General features: G+C 44.1%; 1 protein-coding gene and 1 long non-coding RNA gene across 4 annotated transcripts in view; one reads left to right on the top strand and one right to left on the bottom strand.

The window, feature by feature from the left end:
* Positions 1-16,001, bottom strand: part of GPR160 (G protein-coupled receptor 160) — a 35,683-nt gene that overhangs the window by 11,757 nt on the left and 7,925 nt on the right. The window contains exon 1 of one of the 2 annotated variants that reach the window (XM_053390529.1): positions 1,115-1,317. The exons of the other annotated variant lie outside the window; for it this stretch is intronic. The gene's annotated coding sequence lies outside the window, so the exon portion shown is untranslated. Of the gene's footprint in view, positions 1-1,114; positions 1,318-16,001 lie in introns of those variants that run through there. 2 annotated transcript variants of the gene reach the window in all.
* The window catches only part of LOC128414761 (uncharacterized), a 29,109-nt gene continuing 14,516 nt past the window's right edge, over positions 1,409-16,001 (top strand). The window contains exons 1-3 of one of the 2 annotated variants that reach the window (XR_008330725.1): positions 1,409-1,850; positions 4,613-4,655; positions 5,864-5,978. This is a non-coding gene — a long non-coding RNA (uncharacterized LOC128414761). Of the gene's footprint in view, positions 1,851-4,612; positions 4,656-5,863; positions 6,257-16,001 lie in introns of those variants that run through there. The other variant, XR_008330724.1, reaches the window with a different exon arrangement.

Below are 16,001 nucleotides of genomic sequence, written 5' to 3'. Positions count from 1 at the left end.
CCACACCAAGAAAAGCAGCTGAAGTGGAGGTGGGTGATTTTTCAATAGAAGAGCAGATGGAAGGGTAAAGCAGTCTCTAAGCAGGTGGGGTTAGTGTAGTTTGGCACAAAATGTGGAGTTGGGGGGCGAATTGTGCAGTTGGACAGCTGATAAAATGCAATTTTGAAAAAGGAGGATCAGGCACTTTAGGTTTTTGTGTTTATTAAGCATTTAAATAACAGGCCATGTCAAGGACAGAATGTATACAAATTATATACGGGTAGAATGCACTCAGTTTTCTTACTTATTACAAATGACTCAAACCACATTATAACACCTTTGTTTGGGCTCTTCTTCACCTTCTAGCAGGTGACGCTTCAACTCATCCAGGTAAATACCCTTAAAGGACTCCGATTTTTTTTGTGCTGGTTAGTTACTGAACTAAGGCAGATTCATAAATGCACCTTTGCTATACAGGGGTCAGAGGGACGCGGGTGGCGCTGTGGGTTAAACCACAGAGCCTAGGACTTGCCGATCAGAAGGTCGGCGGTTCAAATCCCTGCGACGGGGTGAGCTCCCATTGCTCGGTCCCTGCTCCTGCCAACCTAGGAGCTGGAAAGCACATCAAAGTGCAAGTAGATAAATAGGTACTGCTCCGGCGGGAAGGTAAACGGCGTTTCCGTGCACTGCTCTGGTTCGCCAGAAGCGGCTTAGTCATGCTGGCCACATGACCCGGAAGCTGTACGCCAGCTCCCTCAGCCAGTAAAGTGAGATGAGCGCCGCAACCCCAGAGTCAGCCACAACTGGACCTAATGGTCAGGGGTCCCTTTAAAAAATAAAAATCAAACCTAAACAAAGTTACAACTACCCATCGAATGTCATTTGACCCTAATCACACCTTTGTGATCACATTTCCTGACTGTTATTTTGTCAGATCATCTCCTTTTGCTTTCACCTTCATTGCCACAACTTAACTGGTAAGCAACCTTTTCCTTCCAGAGGTGATGCGTATTCAGCCATTGCCTGGCAAGCAGAAATCTAACCGATTTAACTCTCACGATCCACACAGAAGCTTAACCTATTGCCATTTTTGCCTGCTGCGCAGTTGGTTAAAGAGCATAAAGCAGGAACTCACCTGTCTTAAGCGGTCTTCAGTTTCTAGGGAAGATAGCACATCAGGAGGAGGGCTGGACCAAAAAAAGGACATTTCCCCCCTCACCCCCGCCTTCCATAAATCCTTAAGTTTCTAAATTTAGAGGCTCATGCCTGTCTATATCAGAATTTACACGCGAACCTAGGCTCCCTGGAAAGAGAGAGACGCACTCTGCACACGCTCAGAAGCACTCTCCTCTTCACGAATCCCTCGCGCCCAAAGGAGGTTCCCGACTCAGAGGAAACCCTGTCAAACACGCAAGCCGATCTTCCGCTGTCATCTCTTCAAGCGAGCCTTTGGATTAAGGGCGGGGCTTCAGAGTTCAGCTCGCGTGGGGCGGGAAGGAAGGCAGGCGAGCTCCTTCGGCGGCCACTTTTAACTTGCAGGCAGCCACCCACCCAAGCCCCACGCCATGACCCAGCAAGACGCTGGGCTCGGCGGGAGGGCGAGAGAGCGAGCAGGCGGTCGGACTGCCTGCCTAGGATAAAGGTGCCCGCCGCTTGACTGGCGGCCACTCCCAAAGGCGGCCCTGGGTGGGGCTTCGCGGGCCTCGCTCCGCGAGCAGAACCGGTCTGACGGTGGAGGCTCGGAGGCAGGGAGGGAAGCGCCCTCACAGCCCTCTGGTCGTTCATTTCTCGGCCTGTTTCATGTTTTAATCTGACTCGTCCATCGAAGCCGCCGTCTGATTTTGAGCGCCCCTAAGGGGGCTAACGTCTTGGTCAGTTTATATCGCATTAGCCGTCTCGCATGGATATTATTATTATTTATTTTTAAAGGAGGGAAAGACTTCCCCCACACGTTCCCTCAGCACTTGGTCGTCTCTGCCGTGGTCTTGAGCCGCTTCTGGTGGCCTTCGCCGCCACAGACGGGTGGGGAGGAAATATAACGAATACACATTCCCCCTCCGACAACCTGCTCTCTGCCCACTTTTCATAGGTTTTACCTCACCCCTGAGGGAACGCCGTTCGCAACAAAGCCTCTCTGGCATAAATGTCACCTGCCCAAGGCATTTTGGCACCTGAGGCGAACCACAAAATGGCGCCCTTCTGAGCACCAGGGAAGAGGCGTGAGGGACCTTTACCTTTTTTACATCAGGAACAAGGGTGGGTAGGTGGGAAATAAATATCTACATCATGGGGCTCTGCTGCTGCTGCTGCTGCCCCTGTGGATCCTGCCGCCAGAGGCGGTTGCCTCACCTTGCCTAATGGATGGGCCAGCCCTGCATAAGCAATGGGTATGTTTGGGCAGCCCTGATCTCCCACCTCACCCTCTCCTTAACAATAAAATTGCTTGCTGGATCCCATCAGCAGCACACCCATCATTTTTATCTGAGAGAAAAGCAGAAGGATGTGGGTGTGCAGAGTGAGATAAGGAGATATAATATCAGTTGGGAGAATGAGCAACTTGCCCCAGCTATGCGGTAATCTTTATAGTTGAAATATTCAAATCTTATAGACTGAGACTTTTTGTGAGAAATGTATATGTTGTCTTTTCAGTTTGCTCCTGCAGAAAAGGAAAATGTTTTTATTAATCATCTAAATCTTTAAGAAAATTGCAGCAGGGATGTGTAAGGCTATAGGAATATTGCAGCCAGGATGTGGCGTGGCTATTGCTAGCATATTTCAAACTAGCTGTGGTCACATGTTCTATAGGGTGTTGTTTCTTTCGAAATCTTGAGGCTGGGAACTTTTTGAGAAAGATAAGTTCTGAAGAAATAGATTATCTTTAGCAACCGTCACCAGGGGCTTTTTGCAAAACAGGTAGCTGAAACAGGTCACTGTGTCACACACTTCAGTGAAATAAAGGAACCTAGCATTGTTGCTAAAACAGTATGAAAGGGACAGAGGCTTGAACAAATTAGGGGCTTTGGGGAATGGGAAAAATTAACCAAATAAGGGGCTTTGGGGGATGAAAGAGGTGGGGGGGGGGTTGGATTTTACATTGCAATAGGTGGACTCGATAGGTGTTGAACTTTGAATGCCCCTTCCTAGTGGGCGGCAAAGGAGGGACTTGCGCTCGGGAAAAGGGTTTAAATATTCATGTTTTTGATAAGAAGGTGTGTGCCTGCCTCTTCAGGTCACCCACTTGCAAGTGTTTATTTTCAATAAAATATTGCTGCTTCATCAACTTTGCCCAGACTTTATTATTTCAAAGTGGGGACCAGTGTTTCTGTCTCACATTTTTGCACCTCGTTTAGCCGTGTCCCTTTGCTATGCCTAACTTTTATCTCTCAAAGCTGAAGCCCTTTCCCCAATGTGGCTCTTTGAATAACTTGGCCAGATCTTCTAAACAAAGTCCCCTCATAGTGTTACACATTTCCATTTTCAAATGTGGAGCTGGCAGAACCAAACTGGCAGAACTCTCATCTGTTGTCCTCCAACAAATTACCGGTATTTAACAAGTTGCAACTGGATTTGATGCAGTTTTAGAATTTCAATCCAAGAGCAAAGGAGTCCCTCCGGCAAGGGAAAACTGGAATAAATGTCTGACAAGAATAATCATCTTTGGGCAGCTAACCTATGAAGTTGTTACTTTTTTTGTAAATATCTTTGTAAATACTAGGAAGGGGGCACTACCCCTATCCCTAATTTTAGTATCCTAGTCCCAAACTCTACTATCAGATTCTGGAAGGCTGATGTTTAGGATGCAAGTTTAATCACACTTACTATGTCCCCTTGAACTTGGTTGATGTTACTTCCAAATAATTATGCATAGGAATAATTTCCATTGAACAAAACAAAACTTCCTTCATAAATTTAGTGTAGTCCTTTGTACTCTAAAGCCATTACAGCAGCAAACAACACTGAGGAAACTTTTCACTCCCATTTTCCCACCTAGTTATCAGAAATGTCCACTCCTTAACCTGCAGGGTTAATTGGACATATTCCAGAATTGTTCTTGAGTTTTTGCTTGGCACTTACACCCTATGTTTCAAAGAGCTGAGCCTTTTTCTGCCATAGGTTATTTTGTGCTTGAAAAGAAATTACTATTTCACCTTGTCAGCATCACTAGTGAGTTCCTTATCATAAATCCTTCAGGATAACTTGAGTGGTATTTTTAATAGATATTTTCTTTTTTCTATCATTTCTATTTTTTCCTTACATTCCCCTTACTTTGAATGATAATTTGAATTATTAATTGTACATAAGCTGGAACTGTACACTGACTATGGCCTGCCCTTTACCCTCCCCTAGCTGCTATAGACTATATATGTCCCATGGCAGGCGGGGATGGGTGCAATGTGTATGGGCAAATGCCTCCTAAGCCAAAGGAGTCTGCAAAGGTCCTTGCTTATCTCCATAATCAGAATATATTTTAGAGAAGAAAATAAATCATGCATATTTCCTTGATTTGCACAACTTGTACAGGTTACAGAATTGACTGTAGTGACAGAAACCATCCATTCCTTACTGTACTGTTTTTTCTGGTCCATTTAATTTCATCTTTATAACCACTGCCTTATTTGTTGTGATGTTACAGAACCCAGATGAAACGCAGGACGGCATAGAGATAAGGAAAGTGGGTGAGTGGCACGTTAAAAGGATACCAGAATACAAGACATAATTCAATCCAGGCTTATGAGGGTTTAGTGTCAAAACTTGTTTTCAGCACAAGTGCTCATCCTAAACAGAAAAGACGAGTCTGCTTATGAGTATGTATAAAGTTCCCTCCTCATTGAATAGCTCTACTCAGTTAAGACACAACTAGGATTGCATTGCACAGAGAACAAACTACAGGAAATGACTTTTTTCACACAATTTGTAGGGACGAAAACTGACTCAGGCTCAAACTGTCACTCAGCTATGAAACTTGGGCCAGTGATTTATTATTATTATTATTACTACTACTATACTACTACTACAACCACAGCTACTAGATTTATTACCCACCCTTCACCAGCAAGTCCCGGGGCAGGCTACAACAATTTGAAATTTAGTATTAAACAGTAAAGACAAATTACAGTCACTGGAATAGAGTGGGTCCTGAAAACACACATCTCAGTTAGCTTGATCTGCATCACAGGGTTGTTATGGAGATAAATGTTTAAAGGAGAAAACCTATGTATACCACCCTATGCTCATCAAAGGAAGGGAATAATAGAAAAGAAACATATTAATAGAAATATATTTTAAAAATGGAAAGAGTTACGTGACAGCTGTTGCTAGACACTACAGGAGGGGAGTGGAAAAGCTGCACATCATCCTTTAGTATGTAAACCCAATATTTATTTATTTATTGAGATTCAAAGGGTCTCAAAGGCAATTTACAAATAGCAAATACAAAAATAAAACAGAGTGGGGGAGGAATAAACCATTTTTTTAAAAAACCACACAAGCAGCAAGGAGGTGAAGAAACAAAGTAAACATATCATAATCAAAGCAAAGTATATTGAACACAGCAAAAGTGGTGGTAGTAGCAGCAGTTTTAAACGCTTTCCTAAAAAGCGAACTTTTCAGCACCTGCCAAATGACACATGGTGACTAGGTCAGAACTGTAATTCCATTGTTGCCTGCTTTAGATACATTTTTTTGTCCAGGCCTTATAGACGTTATAGGAGCCAAGTCTCTTGGTCAAGGTACTGCTGAGTGCTGCTGCTGTTTTATGTATAGAATTATCAGTGTTGGATTTGCCAGTGATTAAACTATTACGATGTTTATTATATTGTTAGCAGCCCTGTGCTTCTCTGATAATTGAGGCATCTAAAATTTGCTGTTTTTTTCTCTTTCGTAGCTCTGAGCAGAATCTTGTTTCTCTGCCCGTGCTGCCCAAGTTATCTCCATGATGAAAATCCACAAAATAGATGAAAGCAAGCTAATATCCTCTTCTCCTGCACTTGGCCTCTAAGGTACACTCTTACTAATTATGAATTTAGTACAGCAGAGTAAGAATCGGCCCACACACAAACACAACTCCCTTGTAGCACCTGGAAATAGTTCCATACAAAAAGCATGGGTGCATAGCGGGGACTAGTTTAACTGCTGCTTTCCAAAGCTACTCTACAGCGCTATTCCTGTTTTAAGACAGAAAATTATTCAAGTGGTCATTTAATACCATGTTTTCATATACAGTATTGCATTATAAAGTAGTTCTAGGAGCTATGTAACTCCCTAACCCGCCTGCAAGTTGGACTTCCTCTTACTTCCATAACAAGCAGGTAGCCCTAAATACCTATAAGGGAAGAATTTACTAGAATGCAAAAGCCAAGAAAGCGGCTCTGTTCCTCCTCTTTCTGTATGTGAGAGGCCCAGAAACATAGGTTGGAGTTCAGGTCAGGAGATTTTTGTCTGTGGCTAAGCAACCTAGGAGACTCAGGTGTGTGTGCACACAAGCCTAAATGTAAAAAAAAATGCAAAAACCGAAACATTTAAAAATGCAACATTCTACTACAAAATATATTTAGCAAGTTTTACCAAATACTCTTCAGCTATTGCTGTAAACATTATTTCAGATAAAGCCGTTTTTTAAATAAAGGGGGGGGGTACACATCAAACAAAGGAAAGAATATCTGGGTTGTCCTGGTCATAGTCAGTCACTGTACCACTGGGCTGTGCTATGCTCTTCAATTCTTCAGTTTCATTTTTTAATCAAATCAAGTATATTCAGTAATGTGGACTTTGATCAATCAATTTTGTATCTTGAGAGAGTTAAACTTGTTCAATAGATCCATAAGGGCAAAAAAAGATTATGCTGGATTAAAAACTACATCACTAGCATACAACGTAATTTTATTACTCATGTTCGGATCAGTTTCCTGAACTTGCTTTCAGCTCTTACCTCTGAAAGGAGAGCTGAGAGACAGCTGTTGTTTATTTACAGACTCCTATCCAATCATTATATGCCACCCCTATGTCAAAACCCCAGGTTTCCTATCCCCTCCCCATTTATTATTATAGGGGTCTCCCCACACGACAGGTTTAAAAAAACTGAAGACAAAACTTTTCTAAATGGCATTTGCAGGGATAAATCAATAAGCCAAGGACAAGTTAAGCACCCACTTCCTGCCCACAATCCTTCCTACAAATAGTCCCAAGCTTTCTAGTAATGTTACACTGGAAACAGAGTTCCCCTTGTAATTTATAGTGTGCAAGCCCATCCCATCCATGAGGCGGGGTGAAGCAACTGCCTCAGATGGTGGAAGCCTCCAAGGTGACGCCACACAGGCACCCACCACTCTGGTAGAGAAGCAGCCCTGATTTCTGGTGAGATCTTGCTGGAAATCAGCACTGCTTCTTCTTCTCTACCAGTGGCAGGGACAGTGGGATGAACAAAGTGGAGGCCGCAGGGCAGTGCGGCATTTATTCTGTGAACTGCCCTGAGACCCCCAGGTATAGGGCAGTATACGTTGTTGTTGTTTAGTCCTTTAGTCGTGTCTGACTCTTTGTGACCCCATGGACTAGAGCACGCCAGGCACTCCTGTCTTCCACTGCCTCCCACAGTTTGGTCAAACTCATGTTCATAGCTTCAAGAACACTGTCCAACCACCTCGTCCTCTGTCGTCCCCTTCTCCCTGTGCCCTCCATCTTTCAGTATATAAATTATCATTATCATCATCATCATCATCATCATCATCATCATCATCATCTCCATCTCCCAAAACAAGACACAACAGCCCAGTTAGACACCTGGCTTGAGAGCAGTACATGTGAAAAGGATCTAGGAGTCTTGGTTGACCACAAACTTGACATGAGCCAACAGTGTGACGCGGCAGCTAAAAAAGCCAATGCAATTCTGGGCTGCATCAATAGGAGTATAGCATCTAGATCAAGGGAAGTAATAGTGCCACTGTATTCTGCTCTGGTCAGACCTCACCTGGAGTACTGTGTCCAGTTCTGGGCACCACAGTTCAAGAAGGACACTGACAAACTGGAACGTGTACAGAGGAGGGCAACCATAATGGTCAGAGGCCTGGAAACGATGCCTTATGAGGAACGGCTAAGGGAGCTGGGCATGTTTAGCCTGGAGAAGAGGAGGTTAAGGGGTGATATGATAGCCATGTTCAAATATATAAAAGGATGTCACATAGAGGAGGGAGAAAGGTTGTTTTCTGCTGCTCCAGGCATGTTTAGCCTGGAGAAGAGGAGGTTAAGGGGTGATATGATAGCCATGTTCAAATACCGTATTTTTCGCACTATAGGACGCACTTTTTCCCCTCCAAAAATGAAGGGGAAATGTGTGTGCGTCCTATGGTGCGAATGCAGGCTTTCGCTGAAGCCTGGAGAGCGAGAGGGGTCGGTGCGCACCGACCCCTCTCGCTCTCCAGGCTTCAGGAGAGCCCCACCGCCAGCCCCACAAGCTCGGGGGACAGCGGGGAGGCGGAACGCCGCCATCCCGCTGTCCCCCGACTTGGTTAGAAGGCTGGCGGGGGGAGAAGCCTGCTCCTCCCCGTCGCCAGCCCTGCAAACTCGGGAGACAGCGGGAGAGGCGCAGCGCGCCATCCCCCTGTCCCCCGACTTGGCTAGAAGGCTGGCGGGGGGGAGAAGCCTGCTCCTCCCCTCGCCAGCCCCGCAGACTCGGGGGACAGCGGGAGAGGCGCAGCGCGCCCTTCCCGCTGTCCCCCGACTTGGCTAGAAGGCTGGCGGGGGGGGAGAAGCCTGCTCCTCCCCTCGCCGGCCCCGCAAACTCGGGAGACAGCGGGAGAGGCGCAGCGCACCATCCCGCTGTCCCCCGACTTGGCTAGAAGGCTGGCGGGGGGGAGAAGCCTGCTCCTCCCCTCGCCAGCCCCGCAAACTCGGGAGACAGCGGGAGAGGCGCAGCGCAGCTTTGGCATGGCTCTGGGTCCCGTTCTGGGGGAGGGAGAAGCTCGGGCTTCCCCCGCCCCAGCCCCGCGCCTGGCGGGGGGGGAATAAATTTCCCCCCCTTTATTTCCCCCCCCCCAAATCTAGGTGCGTCCTATGGACCGGTGCGTCCAATAGTGCGAAAAATACGGTATATAAAAGGATGTCACATAGAGGAGGGAGAAAGGTTGTTTTCTGCTGCTCCAAAGAAGCGGACACGGAGCAATGGATCCAAACTACAAGAAAGAAGATTCCACCTAAACATTAGGAAGAACTTCCTGACAGTAAGAGCTGTTCGACAGTGGAATTTGCTGCCAAGGAGTGTGGTGGAGTCTCCTTCTTTGGAGGTCTTTAAGCAGAGGCTTGACAACCATATGTCAGGAGTGCTCTGATGGTGTTTCCTGCTTGGCAGGGGGTTGGACTCGATGGCCCTTGTGGTCTCTTCCAACTCTATGATTCTATGATTCTAGTGTGGCCTTGGTATCTTAGAGAGTTGCTGCCAGTCAGAGCAGGCAGCAGCAGGCAGATAGTGTACATGAACAGTCTGACACAACATGAAACATGCTAGGTTTTTTTTCACAGCAGTTCTAAAAATGAACTTTGTCTCCTTTTCAAAATTAAACCGGAGGTTCTCTGGAATTGTTCATACTTTGTGTCAACTACTAGATTGCACCATACCCAGCCCTGGTGATTAGCCTAATGCAATGAACAGACCTCTGCTCATTTCCTGCTATTTAAACTGATGGTGTGTTTTGAATATTTCACTGCACAGCATGTTGTTTTTCATGCTTCTTCAGTTTAGCTCATGATATTTTTTATATATATATATATATATATATATATGTACAGAAAATTTATAAATCACTTAAAGAGGTCCCTGAGTGGTATACATAGAAAAAGTATAGATACCACACAGTTAAAGTCCACAACAATCCAAACAATCCAAAACTCACTTTTTCCATATAGTCTTTTGTTTGTCCTCATCACCCTCATTTACATGCAGTTTGCCTATGGTCATCCTTGCTTTCTTTTGTCTGTTCCTTCTTTCCGTTGCTGCTCCACTGTCTGTCTTAGACTGTAAGCACATTGAGAGCAGGGACATACCTATGTTGCCTTTGTAACTGCGTAAATGCCATGTACTCCAATGGTATGAATGAACAAAGAAAAATCCAGAAAAAGGTTGGCAAGCGTAGAACTTTTCCTTTCCATGCTTCAGATGCCTCCTTAGGAGCATGGAAATCCAATAAGATAGTGGAAAGAAAGTATGATGTAGCATTGATTTTCTCTTGCTAATATTTCTGTTTAAAATGTAGCATCCATGCTCAGTTCAGTGCAGCGCTCTCCCAATCTGCAATAAGCAAGTGGGAGATACAAAGATTCTCTCAGCAGTTCAGATGTACTGAACGAGCATACCTGAGATCTGAAAGTAACCCAGATAATCCTTCATCTGCTTTGGATCCCTGTCTTGTATTCAGATAATAACCCTGTGTCATTAATTATCACTGAGTCAAATTACTTGGTCCAGATTTCTATTGGCCCGGGGGAGGGTTTGAAACTGCACGGCTCCCTAAAAATTGGATTAATCATTAAGGGAGAGCAAGTTCTCAAAACTGTGAGTGTGTGGGATTACTTTTAAGGATATATTCTTTAAAAAACAACAACAGGGGAAAGCTTCACCTTGGTAGGTGGGCAGCAGAATGTCCATGGGAACAACACTATTGTCAAAAGCACTCTTCCTGATTTATTGTTGAAGCAAATGAAGTTGTATTTTGTTCTTGAAATCAACACCACCTCACAGTTTGCATAAATGAGTGAACCATGAACCAGCTGCATAGGTGTGTCTGACTGATACAAACATATATTAAGCATTTAACCAGGACTATGCACTCTGTGTGAGTGCTCACTGGAAGGACAGGTCGTGAAGCTGAGGCTCCAATACTTTGGCCACCTCATGAGAAGAGAAGACTCCCTGGAAAAGACCCTGATGTTGGGAAAGATTGAGGGCACAAGGAGAAGGGGACGACAGAGGACGAGATGGTTGGACAGTGTTCTCGAAGCTACAAACATGAGTCTGACCAAACTGCGGGAGACAGTGGAAGACAGAAGTGCCTGGCGTGCTCTGGTCCATGGGGTCACGAAGAGTCGGACACGACTAAACGACTAAACAACAACATGCACTCTGTGAAGTTGATGTTAAAACTACTAGTTGTGGGCCAAACTAGATATATTAAATACATTGGTCAAGTTCATTGATTTCAGTTAACCTACCTGAGCATGACATAGTTGGATACAGCCCATTGACCTGTTAAAAGAGACAGAATGTCTGCAGGAAGCACTGCCAAAAAAGAAATTGGTAACCCTTTTCCATCAAACCTACCTACTCTAATGCAGTCCCACTGTGCTTCTCTGAAAATTAGGATGTGGGCAAGTTAAGGGTACATCTGCATCTACTGTATCCCCTCAAACAGCAATAGTTACTCCATTAGTAACTTCAGTAATTATATGCCTCATCTTGGTTGATGTAGAAGTCCTTCAGCTCATCCTGATTTGCTTGCACAAAATGTGTGTGGAGACTATACAGTGTCCACCCTTTATTGAGTATTCATTCTGACTGCTTTGTGGGGAGCTTGTACAACAAGCAGCACTCATCCCAGTTTGTTTGTGTGGAGGTTATATATCTTCCTGTCCACCTATTAGTATCTCATGCTTTTTAGTGCATTTTCCCATCATTTCCCCTAATTGCAAAAAGTATGCTTTTCTCTAAATAAATAAATACGTGAATGTGTTGTGCCAGAGCACTTCAACCCACTTCGATTGTGGAAACCTAAATTTTGAGAATGTGACTGAATGCCTCTTGCAAAATATTGGCAGTCCAGATGCAACTCTGCAGACACATTGATGTGAACAGGGGCAATGTATTCCTCACTGCAATGTCAGCATGAACAGATCAGAAGGAAGTGTTTTAGTAATGAAACTACTACTACTACTGTTTGAGAGGGCAGGTATGAACATACCCAAATTTCCTCTCCCTTGTGTTCTTCCCAACTTACGTATTTTCAAAGGCACCTGCCCCTAGCTGCTGCCAAATGTGCTGTTCTAGGAGCGATTTCCTGTACTGAATTACTAATATACAAATAGCCTTCATGTCTGAAACTCAACCACAGCATGCAAAAATTCCACATTAGCCTGAGCAGCCTCTCCAAAGACCTCTAAAAGAATAAGACAAGCTTTTATTTAGAAAATAATGATGATGATGGTGGTGGTGGTGGTGATGATGCAATCCACACCAAAGCAGAGACATTATATTCAAGTTCACTGAACCTTGTGGCTATGATGTAATTTAAATGATAGAAATTAGCATATTGCAGAGATGCTAAATTTCTTTTAGCAAACAGAACCAAAGAAAATGCACTTCTTCCTCTCCCATTGTTAAAAGAAAACCACTTTCAAAAATAAGATTGGCAACACAGCAGTGCGTTGCCTGGCGGTGGGCAGAGCCATAGCAATAGCTTCCTGGCAACAGGATCACGGCTGCTTAGTGGGAGGGATGAGGTTGGGAGCTCCAGATTGGCTCCATTAGTGAAGCGTTCAGTTCAAACATTGCTGATGCCTCATTCCCCTCCCTCCCTCACCATTCAAAAAAATAAGATACATTTTAATATGAGCTATATAAAAAAGAAAGCAAAATCTAATTGCAACAAATAAAATTTGGATTAAAGTTAACTTTCCGGGCAGGCACATAATAAACATTTTTATGATGTGAAGTATCTGCTGAGGTAAGTGCATCAAATAAGCGTCCGATTTTTCCCCCAAAACAAAATTGAGAACACTATAAAGGAGATATGAATATTGGCAAAAATTTACAAAACTCAAATCGTCCAAATTGCATAAAAGATGGAGACCATCTGTGTTTCTGTAATTTAGCATACATCACAAAACCATACCATACTGAAATAAATTTATATTTTTGATTTTGGCCTCCAATGACTCTAAATTTGAATGTCAAATTTCCAAGTGACACAACATCGCACAGTAATTCTGATTAGCTCCTGCCAAGTCCCTTCAGAATTCTGCAATTGTGAATCATGCTGCAATAAGAAAGTATATAGAACACTCTTTTTATTGTTTTTATTAAATATTTTATTGGTTTACAGAAGAAGTACATGTGGCTCTGCCTCACTGGAAACAAATCTCCTGGTCACCAAATTTCACCAAGACACTATTTTCGAGAAGCAAAATAAATACACACTTGTTTCTAGTGTTGCCAGCTTTTGAACTAGTCCCATTTGATTTGCATCAATTAGCAGGTCATAATACTTATCTCCCTGCTGTGAAAAGCTTTCATCGGCTAATTTCTGCATACCAAGCTCCTTTAAAAGCAACAAGAATAGGGGAAGCTGTGTGCCCCTCCCTCAAACTGGCTACACTTTCTCTTCCTCGTTTATGGCACATCATCCCCAGGGCTTTTCTGAAAATATGCACTTTAGTGGTAGGGACCTTCACATTTTTCAAAGACATAGAGAGCAGTTTTCTTGGTGCAACCTTACATCTTTATAGAAATTAGGTTTGCTATCAACTCGCAACACTCAGTTTTTAGACTAACTTGTCCTCTGCAAGTGTTGAGGAAAGTGGTTAACATGTGAGGCAGCGGGCATTGAAATGAGGTGCCGTAGTCCACCCCATTCCTACTGCCCTTTGTCAGGTGGAGGGCAATTGTGTGCCACAGGGAGTCAACTTCTATTCATGAGGTTGGCCCTGCATTGTGTGCAGCCCCGGGAAATCAGGGTTCTACATGCAGAGCTGATGATACATGCACAGAGTCGGAAGGGATCCTGGGGGTCATCTAGCCCAACCCCAATGCTATGCAGAAAAGCTTGCTCATTCCCACCTCTCCCTCTCATTTATTAGTTTAATGATTTTCCTAGATGGCTGAAGGGGTTTTCTTGCTTTCTCTCCCTCCCTTCCAGCTTTGTTTAACATCCACTTTGATGCAGAGTTCTGGAAAACCGGAAAGCCTGCTCACTAATTTGTGGCAATGTGGTTGGTGCTAATAAAGAGATTGTCAATTATAGCATTTCAAACAATTTGTTTTAAAAAGTTCTCATCTTTAAAAAAAACACAAAAAGTTACAACCTTATTTTTAAACAGCTTAGCTAGTGAAAGGACAGGATACCCAAATCCTGTCTGTGAAATCACCCCAGGCTTCAAGAATCACACCAGGCCTCAAAACTGTCCAAAACTCCTTTTGTCTTCTAAAAATCCAAAACAGCTTTTCTCTGCTCTCCTCTTCTCTATCACAAGATGCTGTGCAAAAGGCAAAATGTTACTTTTAAAGGCTAATGAATAGGCTCTGTTCATAGCAGGCCTGAGACTGAATCTTATCTCATTCTAGTTGCAACTTCTTGGACATGCTTGGACATGCTGAACCACTCTCATTCCCCTTTCCTGGGAAGAGTCCAAAATAGTCCCAAGACAGCTTTCTGTTCATGCTCAGAGGAACTCATGGGGCAGGACTCTGGAGAAAGGGGGAGGGAACTAGAAAGGGGTATATATGCTTGTGCACATGACTGTGAACTTCGTGCATGCTTTTTGTGAGTTATCACACTTGCTCCTTCTACCAGTTCATGGATGGTAGAAATAAAAGCCTTTTCTCCGAAACTATTCCTTGAGTGTCTTTTGACTCCCACTTCCCTTTCCCAGGCGCAATATTTTTCCCACCCGAGGGCAAAGCCTCATAAGGCTACACTAGTTCTTTTAGTTTGGAACAGGTTGCAAGGTCAGGATTTTTTTTTATAAAGGAGGCCATTCTCCCCGCCCCCCCTCCAGCTTCTCACCACACACACACACACAACAGCTTTTGGGCTGATCCTGCAGTGCCTTTCTAATGTGCATTGCACATTCATGCTTCCCATGGAATAGGAAGGCCTTTGGGAGGGTTCTGAGCAAGTGTCATCACATGCGCTGTGATCCCTGCAGCCAAGGAGAGGAGGGTGTTTCAGTCTTCCAGCCCCAGCTTGCTACCAGTAACATGACCTAATACACCCAAGAAGGAACCACCTAGTAGTGGAGATCAGCCAGAGTCGGGGGCATAAAAATGCAGAGAGAGACTGGTGTGTTGAGGAGGGAGATGTTGTGCACAGTGAAACAATGACTTAATGTATAATCTTGGGCTAAGCAGGCTCACTTTCTTGTGTGATCTGCTTTGCATGGGGTTTGCATTTTCTTCTATGAAGTTACTTACTGATTGCCTTTCAGACTACTGCTTCCCTGCCTCAATGTGTCTCATCTGTAAAGTGGGCAAAAAAAAATTTTTACAACCCCCTCTCTTCTAAATGTTATATTTGTTCATCATATATTCATACAAGTGGGAAAAGCAACAAAATGTTGTGCTGTGGAGTGCTTCTGTTCATAATTCCAGCCACCACCTCTTGCAGAATACTCCATTCCATTTCCCCTCCACTCCTACCATCTTCCCCCTTAACAGCCAGGATTTTATGCCCGCTAAGCATGCTTAGTCCTCATCGTGCTGTTGTGGATTTTTTTTCTGTTGAGGGTTTTATTCTTTCCTAAAGTGTTGTCTGGGGCTGTTAGGAGTTATGATAATAAAAATAATAACTTTATTATTTATACCCCACCCATCCAGCTGGGTTTCCCCAGCCACTCTGGGCATTAAAAAATTGTAAAACGTTGTTGTTGTTTAGTCATTTAGTCATGTCCGACTCTTCATGACCCCATGGACCAGAGCACGCCAGGCACTCCTGTCTTTCACTGCCTCCTGCAGTTTGGTCAAACTCATGTTGGTAGCTTTGAAAACACTGTCCAACCATCTCATCCTCTGTCGTCCCCTTCTCCTTGTGCCCTCCATCTTTCCCAACATCAGGGTCTTTTCCAGGGAATCTTCTTTTCTTGTGAGGTGGCCAAAGTATTGGAGCCTCAGCTTCAGGATATGTCCTTCCAGTGAGCACTCAGGGCTGATTTCCTTAAGAACGGATTAGACATTAAAAATTTCCCAATACAGGGTTGACTTCAGATATTTATTTATTTCCTTGACATCTGATGGGAGCACGTTCCACAAAGGGGTGCCAATTACTGAG

This window comes from Podarcis raffonei, chromosome 5 (genome assembly GCF_027172205.1).
Source record: "Podarcis raffonei isolate rPodRaf1 chromosome 5, rPodRaf1.pri, whole genome shotgun sequence".
In the NCBI taxonomy this organism is placed as follows: Eukaryota; Metazoa; Chordata; class Lepidosauria; order Squamata; family Lacertidae; genus Podarcis; species Podarcis raffonei.
The sequence above is the reverse complement of the archived record's forward strand: the minus strand, read 5'-3'. Positions and strand labels throughout refer to the sequence as shown.